This window comes from Lissotriton vulgaris, chromosome 2_1 (genome assembly GCF_964263255.1).
Source record: "Lissotriton vulgaris chromosome 2_1, aLisVul1.2, whole genome shotgun sequence".
NCBI classification, from domain to species: domain Eukaryota; kingdom Metazoa; phylum Chordata; class Amphibia; order Caudata; family Salamandridae; genus Lissotriton; species Lissotriton vulgaris.
The window spans coordinates 1,084,217,216-1,084,235,451 of NC_141687.1; positions in this window are offsets into that span (position 1 = coordinate 1,084,217,216).

An 18,236-nucleotide genomic window follows, 5' to 3' on the forward strand; every position below is an offset into this window, starting at 1 on the left:
GTTGTCTTGGGCTTCTATTCCTGCTCGAGCCAGAGCTATTGGAACCAGTGTCCGAAGATTCATCCTCAGTAGTGTTTTCGCGAGTTTGCTTGTAATCGTCCTTAATGTAGGGATAGATTTTTTCTTTTGACCATCTACTTGTGTCCTTTTTGAGTTTCTCGAATTTGCTTTGTTTCAAGGTTTCTTCAAATTCATTTAATGTTTGGTTCATTTCATCGAGATATTTCTTTATCGTTGCTGGAGATTCATAGCTCTTTATTCGTACTTCAATTGTTTGTATTTCTACTTTCAATTCTGTTGCTAGTCTACTCGCGGTCTTTATTATTAGCATGATCCAATCTCGTTTGCATCTCCATGAGATTTGGGACCAATCAATTTTGAAGGTTTTATCGTCTAGGAAGATAAAGGGTTCATTGCGTACTATGAGGCCAGCCGGAGCCGTGTTGACCTTCAAATACTGGGACATCAATAACCCATGAAGTGCTGTTTTAATTTGCGTTCTTCTCAGTTCTTCCAGCTCATCCCAGTCGTTGTTTTTTGTGCTTGGTTCTCCACAGTTTAGGCCCTCAAAAGTCCCTAATGTTGCCATTAGGTTTGAGATTTCATCCTCAGTGAAAGCCAGTCCTAGATCGGCCATTCTCGAGTTGGTAGTTAGTTTTTATTTCTCCTGATGGGTGTCTATCCAAAGTAGAGAGTCACGACGTGTGCTTCAAAGAAATGTAGTTTATTTTGTAAACTTCCGCAGCTGCACGCTGCCGTGAATTTTAAACCAAGAAAGGAAGTGTAGAGGAAGTGATAGAATCACCCTCCTGGTAGATTTATATAAACAAAGAGATTCTATCAAAAAAAGTGCAAGTGTTATTTTTAAGGTTTTATTATATATATTGAAAGGGAGGTTGGCTCTTCATCGGACCAGTGGGATGAAGGCACTATGTGCTTTTAAAATACCCCTCACACACTAAGAATCCCTTAGTGTCATGCTTCATCATGGGGGTCTTCCCGTCCCTCTACGGGGCGGGGCGTGCTACGACCTACGAGCTACGCGGGAGCACTTTAATTTTGTGGTGAAAGACTATGTGTTAGTGCAGTGACAGTGGAGGTGGTGAGGTGTAGGGACCTAGTAATGTGATTTAAAAAGGGTTTAAAAATTCCCTGGCTAGTGGAAAAAATAATTTTATTCGCTTCCCTAGCTAGGAATCTTAAAAAGGGGTTGTGAGGTAGGGCTGTTGGCACCTACCGGGTCGACATGTTTTACAGACAGTCCCCTACTGTCTGATCATCAGGACCATTGGTGGTCCCTACTGGGAGGTACTCAGTTCTAAGTAGTTTTGCCTAGAGTCCTACAAACTGATAGCAAAAATCAGCTGCCAGTTTGTGCTTCAGGGCATGAGTTGGCCCGGGGTGAAGCTTAAAAAAAGAATGAAAAAAGACGCACTGGTCTCTGGAAGAGAAAGGAAAAAAAATAAAGGAGAAATATAACAGAATGAAATTATACATTCATAGCACATGGTTAGACTAGACCTTGTCATTGAATTTTTAAACGTATGCATTGCTTAGCAACATTTAGGAAGGTAGCTATTACCAAATATACTCCCAAATGGGGAGCTTTTTTTCGTAGAACAAACATACATCTAGTCTCAACACACATACAACAGTGACTCACAGAAAAGGACTGACACCCATTACTACCAATGTCTCGGTTCTTTTGTTGACAAAAAGTTTTGCGATCGGTTTACTCGTTTTCGGAGTTGCGATTGCAAGTGATAAGGGAGGCGCAGAGATATATATAGAATATACATACTTTCCCGGTTCTGATAGCGTGCCTCATGAGCCGGCAGATACGAGGGTTTTTCGATGCGGTCAACTAAAAGGAATAAATAGAGCCGCATCCTCTCGTTAGACAGCATTGTTCACGGGAGCATATTTTACCTTGTTGTTTTTGAAGATCTGTCGCACTCGGCTGTTTGTTCACAGTCGATTTAGTTACGTAACCGCTGATCGACAGTGCCTTATTCCTACCCCCGTGCCGCTCCGAGGAGTTATTGATGCAACAACTGATTTTGACAATTATTAAGGATCTGTTCCCTCATAATCAAATTGTACAGTCCCTTAAAATCAGTCACTTTGCTGCAAAGCAACCAGCCTTCCAGAGCCTTAATGGCACTGTCCACAAAGTCTATCCAGTCCTGATTTTGTGTCTTCTGGGTATCTCTGAACTTAATCCTGCACCATTCAGTGGTTAAGCCAAACCCATCAATGAGAGCACTCTTCGGGACTGAATAATTGTCAGCGTCCTCTTCTCTAACAGCGAGAAGCTTATCTCTACCTTTGTCAGCAAAGGAGAGCCACAACATAGCTGCCCACTTCTCTTGGGGGACCCTTTGTACTTTACAGGCCCTCTCCAAAGCAGTTATCCATTTATAGATGTCATCCCCAACATGGCAGGGAGGGACAATATTGCTCAGGTTCCTATTATCAAAGGAATGTTCCTTAACTCTAGGGACACTGTTGCTGCCATCATGGAACTCTAGTCCCAACTTTTTTCTTGCTCTCTGGACTTCTGGAGCTAATTTCTCTTGCCTGAGCCTAAGCCTAGCTTTCTCAAGTTCAAGAAAGTGGTATTCCCTATCAAAAGAGTGGTCCCTCTTGCTAGATGCCGAAGGCCCTATAGACTGTCCTGAGTTATCTGACTCTGCAGAGGGAGATCTAGATCTCCTTGGTAAACTCTGCACCCTTCCAGGCGGGGGAAGAGAGGGCCATCTTGGCCTTCTCCACTGACTCCTGGGAGATCTGAGCTGTCCAGGTGGGACCTATCTTGGTCCTCCTGACGAGGGTTTGAATCTAGGTAATAAAAGGTGTCACCTCCTGACCTGTCTTCATTCCCTGTCCCACCATCTCTGTCCTGTTTATCTGATCCAGGGGTCTTCCTAAGGTCATATAACAGTAACATCTCAATAAGACGTTGAGTGTTGGCACTTCTCCCTGTCTTCAGCTTTCTAGAAGAATACAGGGCTTTCAGTTCCTAGAACGAAAGCGCACTGTATCTAGAAGGCAGAGAGCCACTTGCATCTCCTTTATTAGACATACTAAGTGTGGTGTGGTGTGTGCACCTACCTAACATAGTGGAAAACTAAACTTTCTTAGGTTGGAGAAAGGGTGTGTTAAACCCTTGACTTACCCAATCGCAAGTTCAGTAGAACTTACTTATCCAAGCTAGTATTATATGTACCTAGTGCCTATTGGTTTTCATTGAATCAATACAAAGGCTTATCTGGTAAAACAATGCAGGCTTGAATCTCACCGCTGCCACCAAGGTGAGAATTTTACCTGGTATATGACGTACATTAATTAAATTCGGCACCTTGCACCAGTCAGAACAACCCTATAGTGATTTAGGAGGTCAAAGATAACCGTAGAAAACTATTCAAGTGGTAGCTGTCGGGAGCAGCCTTCATGCTTATTCTTGAGGGAATGTTAAGCAGCTTGTTGTACCAGAATGCAACCATATTGTATTTGTTAAATGAAAGGAGAACCACACAGTAGTTATAAAAATATGTATTTATTATTATAACTCACCTTAAATATCTCACAGTATCTGCTACACACAGATAAACACAAACCACATAATACTGTAGCACAGAATCAATTGTAAGTAGCACTAATACACAGCGCCTCATTCCCTGACGACTGGAAACACGCTGAGATAAACCCCCTCCTGAAGAAACCCTTGGCGGACCCCAACGACCTAAAAAACTACAGACCCATCTCCCTGCTCCTGTTCCCAGCGAAAGTAATTGAGAAAGCTATCAACAGCCAACTTGCCACATTCATCGAAGAGCACAACATCCTCGACTCCTCCCAATCCAGCTTCAGAAAAAACCACAGTACGGAGACCGCCCTCGTCGCAGCAACAGACAAAATCTGTACATTACTGGACAATGGAGAAAGAGCAGCGCTTATCCTTCTTGACCTCTCAGCGGCGTTTGAACTGTCTTTCACCGTACCCTAATACGCAGACTCCACAACACAGGGATCCAAGACAAGGCCCTCGACTGGATCGCTCCTTCCTCTCCAGTAGAATGCAGCGAGTCAGACTTCCCCCTTTCCTCTCGGACCCTACACCTACCACCTGCATAGTCCCCTAGTGGTCCTCCCTTAGCCCTACACTCTTCAACGTCTACATGGCTCCGCTCGCCTCCATCGTCAGAACCTACGGACTCAACATTGTGTCATACGCAGATGACACCCAACTCATCCTCTCCCTATCCAACGAACACAATGCCACCAGACACAACTTTCGAAAAGGCATGGAAACCGTCGCCAAATGGTTGAAAAACAGCAGCCTACAACTAAACACTAACAAAACTGAAGTACTCATCATGGGTCCAAGCTCCCATGCCTGGAATGACACCTGGTTACCCCCCCGTCCTCAAAAGCCTGCCCAATCCCTCGGACCACGCACGTATCCTGGACTCAGAGCTCAAAATGGACCGCCAGATCAACTCCGTCTAGTCCTCCTGCTTCCACACCCTCCGCCTCCTATGTAATACCTTCAAATGGATCCCCCTTGAACACAGAAAGTCTGTCATTCACGCCCTGGTTACCAGCAGGCTCGACCACAGCAGCACAATCTATGCCGAATAAACAAAAACTTCACCCGTAAGCTACATAACATCCAAAACGCAGCCTTTAAGGTGCTAACCCACGCTCACAAGGCTCTCTACGACACTGGGCCTGCATACCTGAACAGCCGACTCAAATTCCACGCGACCCCACGATCAGCCCAGCTCTCCTATGCCATGGTACCCACACCAGAAAGACCAGATTGGGAGGCCGCTCCTTCTCCTTCTGCACGGCCAGAGCCTGGAACGACCTTCCGCTCCACCTCAGACAGATAACATTGCTCCCCATCTTCGCAAGAAACCTCAAAACCTTGCTCTTCTACAGACCCCCTCCTTGATGGACTGGAGCCTGCGACGCCCCAGCGCCTTGAGACCCTTACTGGTGAGTAGTTTCGCTTAACAAACACCTGATTGATTGATTGATTGAGGGGGAGACCAAACCAACTACTAAAATGGTGGTATAAGAACTACACAAAACAAAACAAGAGTGTCATATGCAAGGTGTCTCAATGGAGTGACACAGAGGCAAAGACTGTAAAGAGAAGACTATAGAAAGATACCCCCTTGTTGACACAATGGAAACCTTCAAGGGTGTTATGAGAAGCCCTCACTCACCAACCTGGTTGGTGACATGCTTCATCATCGGGCCCACCAGGAGAAGCCGAGTGCCTCCCTGGTGTGCTACAACGCCAGATTACTGCGGAGCTGGATTTTGTGTCAGCGAGGTGAAAAGTGAAGTTTAAAAATGTCCAATTCTGTACCAATCAAAATTATTTATTTACTGGTCAGTTTGGACATGGTTAAAAAAGTTATGTGTGGAAAACTACGCAAATTATGATGGGAGTTTCCACTTAAAGTGGGGTCAACATGTTTCTGCCCTTTCTAGGTGTAAGAATTACGTGGGCATTCGTCAGGACCGTGTAGCGTGTACCTCGGCGGTATGGGCACGCTAAGGCCCACCCTAACCAAAGGACGTGAAAGTTAAAAATTGTGCTATGTGTAAAAAGGTGCAAAACAAAACACAAACCACAAGTTGTGGGATTTACCTCCACTCAGAGGAACCTGTATAGTCTGGAAAAGCAAGAAAGACAAACATACATGTAGGACAAAACAAACAGTTAGTGTTTGATATTTTATGGTTGTCTGGACAGTCTCTGTGTTTAAAACGCTCTAGATAGATCTAGAGATAGACCTGGTGCCATAAAACTATTTTAGTGCCAGAAGCGCTGTATGGTTGCCACAGGGGCATTACAGGCATGTGGACATGCACTGTGGTGAAAGAAATGCAGGCCGTAGGAGAGAGCGGCTATATTACAGCACTCGTGGATAGCGATCAATAGACCAATAATTTTGGCCTTAAGTGCTAGCTCCTACACGTTGTAGGTTGACACACAAGTGAAGGATTAAAGGATCTCACTTGTGGAGAAAAAGATCCACGCCCCATGGGTCTCGGGAGGGGGGTGGAGGCGAAAATGGCACACCCTGTAAATGAGAAAAGGAAAGAAAGAGCCTTGTAAAATTGCGCGGCTTAACAGGTTGACAGACAGGGAGATTACTTAGCTCGAAGTTACTTATGTGAGGAATCTTACGCCCGCAACGCCTGGCACCCGCTCGGCACCTAGCTTCTCCTGCTCCGGACCCCGTGGATGTGTGTCTCAGTGCCGGGGACGCTGTTATGGAGGGCCGGCCGGTGTCGGGGTGGGCGGGGCAAACTGGGGCCAATCGGTGCCCGTCCTCAAGGTAAAGGTTGGATTCACGGACCAATCTCAGGCTGGTCTGAGAGCGAGGCTTGAGAAGCAAGCTAGCTCGACCTGGCTGCCTTCGGCGATTGATCGGGAAGACCAAGCCAGACTGAGAAAGAGGCTCGGTCTTGCAAACACTCGGGCATTCGGGTAGGCTCCGAGTTGCCGAGTAGTGACTGGAAAGACGGGTATTCATCTGAAGGTTTGTGGATAAATCGGGGACAATATTAGTTATTGATTGATATTGTCAAAAAGAAAAGTGATATAAAGACAAACACAGATTAGAGAGAGGGGATCATTTGGTGGGAAGCCTTGGGTATAAGAACTACGACTCGAGTCAAGACAGTGTCTAGAGGTTGTAGAATCTCTGGGACCCCAAGGAACCACCCATGGTGAGAAAGGAGGGACCACAAGGATGATGGTGCAATGTGAGAACACAGCTGCGTGCTACGTGCAATTTAATGGGAGAGTCACAGTTGCAGTTTTAAAGTTTAAGGACCCTTCCCAGTGGATTGCGAAGAAACCCTTTAGAACATAGAAAGTTGGAGAGCCACCCCACCGTGGATACTGAAGTACCAGTTACCTATTCCAGGGAAGCAGGGTGCATAGGGTTGGAGTGGCATTGGAAACCGTTGTCAACCTCAATGGGAGTTTTCAAGAAAATGTCACTTCTGGAAAGAAGAAATGTGTCCAAGGGAACCGGTAGGTGGACTCATGATGGAAGGGACCTGAAAACAGAGGGGACTGAGTCTGGGTGATCAGGGGCTCAGTAGACAAATGCCCACCGATGTTGGGTGCTTCAGCGTGAAGAAGGAAACCTTGACTCTGTAGCCACGGGGACCAAGAGCTGTCAAGGATGACCAGGAGCTGGATACAAGCTGTACCACAAAGGATGTTGAGTGCTGAGGGGTTGGTGTTCGATGGGAGCACCAACAAGCCTTGCCAGTGGCTACCCATGAAGAAGGACAAGTAAGGTTACAATCTGGCCCAGCAAGGACCAGGAGACCCACCACAGCAAGGGAAGTCAGGGCAGGCCTGGAGCAACCAGGGGAGCCGAGTATTATCCCTCAATTGGACCCACAGGCTGGAGGCACAGGAGTCGTGAGGGGACCTCCAGCAGTTTTACAAAGTAATAGCTTGCAAGGCACAGAGTGTGAGGAGGTCAAAGTCCTTTGCATAAAATGTACAAAGACAAGAGGGCTATTTATAGCCCAATGCACTTAGCTGGAGAACGCCAACAAGCATATGCATTTGCAAAAGTACGCAGTGCACAGGGGTTCAGGTTATGCAGTCTCCACAAGGGATACTGGCCTCAGATTTGGCGAGAGGGTAGCTCGACCTGAAGGAACATGGAAACCCACCTTTTGTGATGCTGGTGCCTTTGCACCCAGGGGTGATAACTTCAGTTGTCCTTGATGCTCCACAGGTCTTGCATGGAACCTGTATGGTGCACAGGCACAGATGAGGCTTTGAACGTAGAGGGAGACAAATTTGGGCCCAGTAGTAGTCCAGCAAAGTCCAGAGTGTCAAGACGATCAAAGAGCAGTAGTTTCTTGTTCAGAATCTCATCTCATCGAATCTAGGGTCCAACAGCCAGGTAAGCCCTTTTATACCCATGGGAGAGGGTTGGACAGATTCCGGGGACCTTCACAGGGGAGGGTCAGGACAGTGGCAGAATACTCCCATATCCTTTGTACAGTTTCGCACCAGAGCAGGAGCCAATGGCTCCCAGGACTGGTTTGAACTAGACTATGCACAGAGACACCAAGTGTGCCCCAGATGCAGACTTTAAGACACTTTGAAAGTGCACCCACACAGACTCAATACACTCAATCCTGTCTGCCTTCCCCTGCTCAAGCTGGGCGCAGGAGTGCAGAAATGTGTCTCTGGATGGTGGCAACCATTTTGTGCTGCCTGGTCAAGAAGGCTGGTACCGGGAAGACCAGGGACCCCAAGAAGCATTCTTTAGAAGGGTTAAATCATACCTCCCACACCAGTTACAGGTGTGGAAGTATGATCCCAAGGTGTTTGATACCAAACACAACATGTTTTGTTTCAGCCCTTTTCGAGATAACATTTTACGCAAGCATATAATGCACCTCTACCTACATGTCTGGCTGCATCACCAACGAACGACAACCCTGGAGAATGGTCTCCAAAGGCTGCAGGGGTGCTCCGCTCATGCAGGGGCACCCTCTCATGTAAAACTCAACAACCTGCATTCAGGTTTGTAAAGACCTGCTAAAGGGAAATTTGCCGCCATCTTGAGAGTAGCCAAGGGGTGCCGCACCAGTCTTTGGGAGGCCAGCATCTGTTAGTATATAATGTGTGTTGCCTACCAGCCACGCAGCGGGCGCGCCGATGGTGCACCGTAGGCAAGCCAAAGGCAAGCCCGTCTGCGCCCGTCCACGGCCGGACGGGGCTGGGGGCTACACCCCCTGCGCAAAACACCGACAGTCGACTTACATACTCACGTAAGACGCTTTTATCTTTTCACCATTATACGTGTGCCTCCTTGGTTCATTTAAACTGTGATGCTGAGTCATTTCACTGTCACATGTGTGGTTTCCCTGATATACCTTGTAAACCCATCATAAAAAACTTAGTCAGTAATAAAAAGCATCTTGAACCTACTTTCTATAGTCTTAACTGTCGGTCACTCCCGAAGCACAAGAATGAAATTTATGACCTGCTGTCAGAGTTTTTACCCGATGCCATCTTTCTGACCGAAACGTGGCTAAATGACAGTTCAGGCGCGGACATTGCCAGTGCTCCCCCCCCCAAACTATACTTTTATGGGAAAAAATCGGGTGGGTAAAGAGGGAGGCGGGATTGCAATCTCGATCTTTCTGAATGTGAAGCCGGTCTATTTAAACTTTGTCTTTCACCAAATTTCACACTTTCAGGTGTACTGCTATATCGTCCTCCAGGACCAGCTAATGCTTGGGCTGCATCCTTTCCGGATCACATTGCCCCGCTTATGCTTCAAGCCCCAAATTTTATATTAGTGGGTGACCTAAACCTTCATCTGAATGACTTGACACAATCAATTAATACTAACTTCATAGCAGACTTAGCATCTCTAAATGTCACTCTCCACAACTCAGGGCCTACCCATAAGGCAGGAAACCTACTTGATCCAATTTTCTCTAATCTAGACACTGTCCTGTGCAAACGGGCAATCCCTGTCCTCTGGTCTAACCACTTTTTGGTCGAATTTCAAATTCAACAGCAGGAGAAATGGATACATTTACAATCAGGACAGGTTAAGGGCAGAAACTGGAAAAATCTGGACATAACAAAACTCAATTCACTTCTTGAAAACACAAGACCAGTCGATTCAATTACCACCTTGAATGAAGAAGCGATCACGCACTCTTGGCTAAGCTCATCTATCGGCACATGTCTTCCTTTGTCCAATAGAAAGGCTAACACTCATCACTATGCCCCTGCCCCTTGGTTCTCTGAGGCCCTCAAAAACGAAAAAACGAAGTGTAAAAATTTAGAGAGGCAATGGCGGAAGTTGTTTGTCCCTAAAATAAAAACACGGTATAAATTAGCTTTGAATAATTATCATCTACTTTGCCGAAATGCCCGGGCACAACATGCTAGGTGTATCATCCAAGAAGCTCAAAATTGCACAAGAACACTTTTCAAAGTAGTTAAGGAGCTTTCTGGAGCCACATGTCAGCCTAAGCCCCCATGCCTGGATGTTGAACACTGCAACGATCTAGCTGTTTTTTTCATCTCAAAGATCGATACTATTTATACCGACTTTTAAAAACAGGTTTCAGGAGTACCCTCTCCCTCTGAACAACCTATCCTAAATAAGATGGATGGCTCCAACTACAACATGGTTGTCCTAGATCACTGGGTCCAATTTGACACTACCTCTTTTTGTAAAACCCTAAATAGCGTTAAATCTGGTTCTCCTAACGATTTGTTTCCCCCTTCAGTCCAACAAACCCTAAGCTCCCCAACAACTAATTTGATTATGCAACTATTAAACTCCTCCCTAAGGAAAGCTGAAGTGCCACCAGCCTGGAAACATGCTATGGTCATGCCCCTATTAAAGAAAACGAACTTGCATCCGGAAATACTATCTAATTCCCGTCCTATTTCCCTTTTACCTATCTTCTCAAAAATTCTGGAGAAACATATTAACGCCCAGTTGGTTCAATTCATTCAGACATATAATCTTCTACATGACTCTCAGTCTGGATTTCGCGCAGGCTTTTCCTACTGGGCGTTACGGATAATATCCGTTGTCAAGTGGATAGAGGTGAAACCGTGGCACTTATTCTTCTTGATTTAAGTGCCGCATTCGATACTGTCTTGCACCCTATCCTCTTGCAAACCCTCCAATCATGCGGTATCACGGGTTTTGGCCCTAAAGTGGCTAGCTAGTTTTCTGTCAAATCAGACTTTCCAGGTTTTCTCTGCTTCCTCTAAATCTGAAGTTCATGGGTCACAATACGGAGTTCCTCAGGGCTCAATATTGAGCCCCCTGCTCTTTAATATTTATGTTAGCCTGTTGGTGGCCATTGCAGAGCAAGCAGGGCTCACGGTGTATTCTTACGCCGATGATACCCAGCTTATCTACTCTCTCTCAACCAATTCAAGTAATAACACCTCTTTGCTAAGATCAGGATTGACAAGCATTGTAAACTGGATGCAGTCTAGGCTGGACTACTCAAATAGTTTATATTTGGGTCTTCCAGCCGGGCAGCTCAAGAGGCTGCAGCTAGTTCAAAATCAGGCGGCCAGGCTGATCTGTGGGCTTCCTAAATGGCAGTCCATCAGGCCAGGCCTGGCAGATCTGCATTGGCTGCCGATAGCCCAGAGGGCGGCTTTTAAAACCGGCTGCATTATCTTCAGGGCACTACAGGGCAAGGGCCCCAAATTTATCATCAACTTGCTTGCCAGATATGTCCCCTCTCGCAACCTTTGTTCCAGTCACAAAAGACTGCTCACGGTGCCTGTTGTTAGGAAACAACGTCAGGGCGGCAGCTCCTTTCACTTTCTTGCTGCCTCCCTCTGGAACTTCCTGCCAGCTTCTTTAAGGTCACACAAGGATATTCTGGCCTTTAAACAAGCCTTTAAGACCTGGCTCTTAAGGGAAGCCTATCCTTAGATGTTCCAAGCTGTCCTCCTGTTGTTGTGTTGTGCTTCTGAAAACTTCCTATAGCGCCATGAAGCCTACGGGCGTACGTGCGCTCTACAAGTCAAATTTAACATAACATAACATAACATAAAAACAAATTGAAGCTTAATGGGATAAAACGGAGCTTCTGCTCTTTGGCAAAGATAAAACCCTTTGGGGCCCCTAACATTGGCCCCCCAAATGGGGCTTCCCCCAACTCCGGTACAATTTGCCCGGAGTCTTGGCTTTATGGTTGATGACCAAATAACCATGAGGCAGCAAGTGGGAAAAGTAGCCTCTGTCTGTTTTGTCATATTGAAATGGCTGAAAAAAATACTCTGGATGCTTCCTTTGCCCACTCAAAGCACTTATTACATCTAGGCTTGACTACGGTAACGCTCTGTTTCTAGGAGTGGGTTAGAAGGTGTTACACAGGCTACAAATAGTCCAAAATGCTGCCGCTAGAATGCTGTGCAATCTCCCAACAAGAACCCCAGCCTCAGCTGCATTACGCGTTCTCCACTGGTTGAAGATTGAGAATCGCATTAAGTTCAAAACCCTCTGCTATATGCATAGGATTAACGCAGGAATAGCACCACACTATCTTCAGGCTCTAGTGCATCAATATCGTCCCTCTCGATCCCTTCGATCTGCAAACCAGCACAACTTTCAAGATCCGAGGATCAAAAGAACTATGGTGGGGGGGTTATCTTTTTCCTACTTGGCCCCAGTACTTTGGAACTCTATGCCTCTCTCATTGCGTATCGAACCTCAGTACCAGAAGTTCCGCAGGGACTTAAAGACCTGGCTCTTTAACCAATAGATTGACTGCACCAGTTATATTCTTATCTCTGTTTTTAGCGATTTTATAGCGCCGGGAAACCTGCGGTTTGCTGTTGCGCTGAATAAAATCAATTAACATAACATAACAGGGGTGACAGATAGGGTTTAAGTGTAGTGGCCTATAAATATTTTGAACCTATATCTTTTGTAAGTGGAACAAGCACCAGCTTACACAGGCTGCACTGGCAGGCCTGTTCCATTTTGCATGGCCTCTCATGGGTGGCAAAATACACGCTTCAGCCCAAGGGAGGACTCTGGGGTACTTATGTCCTTGGTACATGTGTACTATGTACTAGGGACTGACAAGGGTACCCCAGTATCTAATCTGAAGTGTACCTCAGTACATGGCATAACATTTTAGGGAGGAAGCAGATAAACTGGGGTCCTGATTATCAGGATCCCAGTCAGACTAGTCAAAAGCAGTGCAACATCAAGGAAAAATTGGGGGTAACCATAAGAAGCAGATCTTACCTTCCTACATACATCGTCAGTGACTTTACAGTGGGTGCTACACTTTACTATGACCAATTTCTTAGGGAGTGTCAAAGCAGACAAAGCCTCAATATAAGGTGTTCATGACGGATTTTGGTGCCATGCAGAGTAAGAAACTCTCTCTCAGCCAAAAGTCACCCAAAATTGTGCGCGACCCCAAAGGCATACTGACTGTCAGTATAAATATTGACAACCAGTCCCATACTCAATTTACAACCTCGTATAAGAGCAGAAAGCTCAGCAGCTTGAGCCCAAAATTGTGCGCAACCCCAAAGGCATACTGACTGTCAGTATAAATATTGGCAACCAGTCCCATACTCAATTTACAACCTCGTATAAGAGCAGAAAGCTCAGCAGCTTGAGCCGACTGATAAGGGACTTGTGATGTCTCTACTACTGTATGTCGTGTGATAATAGCAAAAGCAGCAGTTGTAGTTCCATCGGGTAACTTGAAACAAGAGCCATTGACATATAGTTATCCTTGAGCGTCACATAAGGGAACATCGGGCAAGTCTACCCGTCCTTTCGTCCCTTCTTCCATGTGGAAGATCCAGTCATGTTTGTTGACTTTATCACTCTCAGAAGGGAGATGTAGTAACGTGGCTGGATTCAGAGTGGCACATCTTTTGATTGTGATATGTTTAGCAAAGAATGTCAATTCACTGGAAGTCAGATGTGCACTGCTGAGGTGCTGTGTCTTTGTCCTATTCAAAAGTATATCCACAGCATGGAGTACCATGACTATGAGGTCAGTATCCTGTACAAGTCCAGCCGATTGTCTGATCGAAGTGACCACAGCCGCGACCTTTCTTAGAGAACTCAAAAGGGCTCTTGCGACTGGATCAAAAACAGTAGAGAAATAAGAACAAGGCCATTGCTAATCTCCAAATTTTTGTGTAAGAATAGAAAGCAGCCATCTTTTGGACATACAACAAAAACGGTTCGTTATAGTCTGGGGTGACGACTACTGGAGCCGAACAAAGTGCAGTTTTCAATTGCTCAAAAGACTGCTGACATTTAGGTGTCCAAGACAAAGGCTCATGGCCATCCTTCATTGTTAGTGCAAGCAAGGGTTTGATTAGTAAGGAATAATTAGGTATCCACTGCTGACAGTAGGAAGTGACACCTACAAAAGCGTGCACATCTTTCTGAGTTTGTGGAACGCGCTCCAGAGTCAATCTCCTACCCTCCTTTGACAGTGGGTGACCTAAATAGGTTACCTCCTGTCGACAATACTAACATTTCTAACTTAACAGTGCTATCCTTACAACCCAGCTTGGTATCAGAAGCTATAAGGAGATCGTCAACATAGTGCACCAATACATTACCTGTAGAAAGTGAAAGGGAATCCAATTGACTCTTTAAAGCGTGACTGAAAATACTCTCAGTATAGCCCTGAGGAGCCCGAAAGACCTAAAGCTTCTGCGAGCTAGCGTAAACCCAAACAAGTACCTGCTATCCGGATGTTTAGGAATACTAAAGAATGCACTCTTCAAATCAATGACTGAAAATAATTTAGCAGTGGAGGGAATCATCGTCAAAAGTGTAGTAATGTCTGAGACCACTGTAAACTGGGGAATTACTATTTTATTAACTTCACATAAATCAATCACAAAACGATAAACATCTTCATGATCAGCAGGCGAACCTGAGGGTGTCCATTTAAGAATCCGAAGAATGGGGCCATTACAAATATTGATAGACATTTCCTCAACGGATGTATGACATAATATCGAAAGACAAAATATAGACATACAAAAATATCGAAGCAAAAAAATCGACATCAAAAATATCGAAGTTGTATATACATAAAGCTAAGTACAAAAATATTGGAAAAAAATATTGTAGTACAAAAATATCGAAATAAAAAATATAGTTTTTTTAAATGTAGTAATAATAATGTAAAAATTATTTAAAAATACATATAATTGAAAAAATATAGATATAAACATTAAAACATATTTAAAAAATAATAACTAATACATATATATTTAAAATAAATTAAAAACTCTACATATAAAGTAATATATATACTTACTCCACATATTGCATCAGTAGGGAAAGTGTGGGATAGCGTAGGGGTAAAAATTACTATTCCCACTCCAGTGAGTGCAACAGTGGAGAAAGCGTTGGATAGCATAGGGGTAAAAATTACTATTCCCACTCCAGTGAGTGCAATAGTAGGGAAAGCGTTGGATAGCGTAGGCGTAAAAATTACTATTCCAACTCCAGAGAGTGCAACATTAGGGAAAGCATTGGATAGCTTAGGGGTAAAAATTAATATTCCCACTCCAGAGGGTGCAACAGTAGGGAAAGCGTTGGATAGCGTGGAGGTAAAAATTACTATTCCCACTCCAAAGGGTGCCACAGTAGGGAAAGCGTTGGATAGCGTAGGGGTAAAAATTCCTATTCCCACTCCAGAGGGTGCCACAGTAGGGAAAGCGTTGGATAGCGTAGGTGTAAAAATGACTATTCCCACTCCAGATGGTGCAACTGTAGGGAAAGCGATGGATAGCATAGGGGTAAAAATTACTATTCCAACTCCAAAGGGTGCAACAGTAGGGAAAGCGTTGGATAGCGTGGGGGTAAACATTACTATTCCCACTCCAGAGGGTGCAACAGTAGGGAAAGCGTTAGCTAGCATAGAGGTAAAAATTACTATTCCCTCTCCAGAGGGTGCAACAGTAGGGAAAGCGCTGGATAGCGTAGGGGTAAAAATTACTATTCCCACTGCAGAGAGTGTAACAGTACGGAAAGCGTTGGATAGCGTAGGGGTAAAAATTACTATTCCCATTCCAGAGGGTGCAATAGTAGGGAAAGCGCAGTATAGCGTAGGGGTTATATTAACATACTTATCAATTACAAATTTTTTTATACAAAAAAAAGATGTAATATTTTTTTTACAAAAATATATTACTAAATACCAAATATTTATAATTAATAGTTACTTAAATAACAAAAAGTTACTTACCACACTACTACCCCTTAAATACACAACACACTACACATACAAAAAACCACAATTAATCTAAATATCAATTAATCAATTAATACCAATGAATATTAATACATTAATGTAATTATAAATTAACTAATTGACGCATATTAATTACCAATTAATAATTATTGACCAATTAATAATTAATTAACAAGAAAATAATTTACAATAAGAATAAACGGTATGTATTATTAATTATTAATTATTAATATTATAAAATAATGTAAAAAATGAATTACCAAATAAATAATTAACAATTAATTATGAATAAATACCAATAAATAAACACAATCTCTTTAATTAATTTAATTTAAATATTTCACACCCTATTCCCCTATAAACACACAACCCACTACACATAAATAAATCACATACAAAATGTAATTATCATTGAATCACTTAATAATAATTAATTACCAATTAATTATTAATTAACAATAACAAAAAATAAAAAATAATAATACATTAGCTCTAATTAGTTTAATTGACTAATTAATAATAATTAATTACCAATTAATTATTAATTAACAATTATTATTAATCAATAGTAATAAAAAACATAATAATTAATTAATTATAATTAAATTACTTCCCTCCCTGTTCCCTTATAAACCCTCAACCCGCTCTGATACTAAAACACAAAATGTAAACAAAATTACTAATTTGTAAACATACATTAAAAACATGTTTAACAAACATATAAAATACATAATAAAATACATAACACTAAACAAAATTTTGATATTAGTAACATCGATATATTTGATATCGATATTACTAACTTTGATATTAAAACCATCGATATTACTTACCTGAAAGTCGATATTCTGTCCATCTATATTATTGCACATCGATATTCTGTACCAACTAAATTAAAACATCGATATTACTGTATGTCTATATATTTTTATATTTTTGCTACTCACCCTCCTCAACCACTCCCTTCTTGAGGCTCACTCTACTGCCCGTGGTATTTTATACTGAGGAATATAAGGCATAATAGCATTGTCCTTAACCTTTATCGAAACTGGCAACACAGTGGGTGGCACATCAGCAAATTCAGCAAGGAGAGGTGCATCCATGGACAAACTCTGTTTAACGCCTACTACATCTGGAACCATTGTCATATAGGCACCTGCCGGGGAAAAATACATTGTAGCATGTAATTTCTTCAACAAATCCAAACCCATCAAATTCTCATCACAATTAGATGTCAACAAAAATGGTGAATCCACAGTGAAGGGACCAATAGTCAAATCCAGGGGTCTTGAAATGGGGATCACAACCGGTACACCAGAAACACTTACAGCAACACCATATGGCTAGACAGAGCCGCCCCAGGGAAACAGAACTTTTTGTCTCACCTGTGTCCACCACAAATGTCTTAGTCGAACCTTGCAGTTCCGCTGTAACATAAAGACCACGCTGGTCTACTGGTATCAGAACTGGTCCCCCACTCTGTTCCTGGCTGTCATAGCTGTAAGACAGTCCTGACACTTCTTTCATATCATAATCATCATGATAGTACTGTCCATCCCGAGGGTCATCGAAGTAATTGTTATTAGAATGACCCTGTGAGGCTGCAGCATTCTGAGCCCTATCAGCCCGACTAGCTCACTACCCCTTTCATGAGAACCTTGTCCTCTAGGGACCGCTACCTTTTGCAAGAGCTGTGGACACTCTCTACGCCAGTGGCCCTCCCTCTTACAATAAGCACACTGATTCAACCCCCCCGGTGTATTCGGCTGCCTACTAGTACATGGAAGCTGTCGGGCAGGACCACCACTTCCTGTGCCATTTTCTCTAAAAGCCTGCTGCAACACCATCATTGTCTTTAAATCCTTATGATATTTCTCTGTCCTTTCTTTCTCCACAATGTCTCGATTTTCATAATATTGGGCCATGTTCAGAAATAACAGAAAGGGAAGAGGTGGACCAGGTACTTTCAGAAGCCTGCAATCGAGTTGCAAATTAAGGAAGTAAATTAGAGACAAATCTGTTAATAAACAACTGAACACCTCCCTCAATAGACAAATCGTGCCCACTGTAATCCAAAAATGTATCCTAGAACCAAGCGAAAAAATCAGACACACTCTCATCTTTCTTTTGTTTGACAAGCCGACAATTTATCCCAATCTACTTTTCTCGACGTAATAAGAGAATGCATATATGTAATATTGCGATCTGGTAACGCTAACATTTCCGCTCAGGGCTTATCAACTTGTTTTCTTTCCTGGTCCAATGCCTTAATTTGATCCCAAGTATCACCCAACTCCGGAACATGATCTCGAGTATGGACCTGCCTCCAAATATCAACTGGAACAAGAAGACCAAAAAACATTTCAATATCAGCAAGAGTAATTACCATTGAGGAAGCGGCTTCAGTCGATTCTTTG